This window comes from Solanum stenotomum, chromosome 8 (genome assembly GCF_019186545.1).
Source record: "Solanum stenotomum isolate F172 chromosome 8, ASM1918654v1, whole genome shotgun sequence".
NCBI classification, from domain to species: domain Eukaryota; kingdom Viridiplantae; phylum Streptophyta; class Magnoliopsida; order Solanales; family Solanaceae; genus Solanum; species Solanum stenotomum.
The window spans coordinates 7,049,279-7,051,031 of NC_064289.1; positions in this window are offsets into that span (position 1 = coordinate 7,049,279).

Here is a 1,753-nt window from a genome sequence, read left to right on the forward strand (position 1 = left end):
AACCCAACTTGTGCTGACCAACGCCACTTCCTAATGGAACATGCGGTGTGCAATTCAAATTTAGTTGGAGTTTTAACATAATTCCGTACTTAGGCAATAAACAAAAAAAAACCCAAATTATGTTGATGCGCCTCAATTTGTATTATGTTGAATAGAACACGTATTTAAGTTAAACATCATAAATGCTATCTAAGATCAAATTAAATAACAAATTTTAAAAAGAAAAAAAAATATTGATCTTTACAATTTTAAATGAAAGATATATCACTTGTATCGATATGTTTTTTAAATCTTATAATTTTAATCATAACATATCAAAAGTTTAAATTAAAAAATTCGAAGTTATCTTTAGTAGTATAATACTCCCTTCGTTCTTAATTACTTGTCCATTCTTGAATTGACACATCTATTAAGAAAATAATTATTAACACTATTAATTATGAAGTAGATGAATTAAAAAAACTTAAGATTTTCAAAAAGTTCTACATTTTTCAAAGTAATTAATTGAGGAGATAATAGGTAAAAAAATTTTTTGTTCTTTATTGGTTTATCAAAATGGGCAAATAATTAAAAACAACTAAAAAGGAAAAATGGACAAATAATTTATTGATATCACGTTTATATTGATACATACATCACGTTTATACTGAACCTGAATAGGTAATTTGCATGCACACATTTTCACTTAATTATGTCAACTGAGATATTCTCACTTTAGTTTTAACTACTAAAATATAAAATTATTTGATTTGATATGAAATACTCTACGCACAGTTTCTTAAGATTTTGAGAACTATTCGTATTACATGTTACTCCTATCTATATTATATAATAATATAATATTATAGATGATTTTGAATGGAACTCTCAAATCTAAGAGAGGATTTTCAACTTTTTCTTTATTTATTGCAAGACGCACGTAGAAGTTGGAGCAAGCTAAATTATTTATTGTTATTTGTTAGGTAGAGTTCAGACTTCATAGTGTCATTATGATCATTAAAGAAAATGTGCCTCATATGAATATGGAATGTCCCATAGGATTTGTGAAACATTGGTGCACCACTGAGTAAAAGAAAGAAAGAAACGCATAAAGTTAAATAACTCAACATTCAATTCTGTTGATCTTCTTATAAGATGGATGCCAACCGATAATATTAAATAATTTAAAATAAAATATATACATAAATACCTAATTTTATGGAGAAACCACATATTCACACGTCCCAATTTTAGTGTATAAATTCATCCCTGGCTCAAAGTATAAGTTTCATATAAAATCAAACATCTACCTTCTTTTCTCTAGAAAAGTCTCATACCTAATAAAATAAGACAGATTTTTTCAAGTCACAAAGTAAAGTTTATGGAAGTCCATATAGTGACACAATAACCAACGAAAAGATGGATGAGATATATTTATAACACCAACACTTAGAGATCTGAGAAACCAAGCAGGAAAGTAAGATTGCATTCTCCATAATGTGAAATAAAACAGGTGATAAACAACATGTTTGATTTGCATACCACATTCCTTCACTAAGCATTCATTATCTATTGAACTGAAATAAACTGCACATTCTATACACAGTTGTAAACTGGAAAATCTTACCAAATACAAGAAGCTTATATATTGAACTCCAGGATTAAAACCTCAAAACTGGAAATTCCTCACCCTCGAAAGAAAACCCCCCCAAAACGAAAAAGGACCAAAAATGAAAAAGCCAAACCAAGGAACTGCATCTGCTTAAGTTCCTCT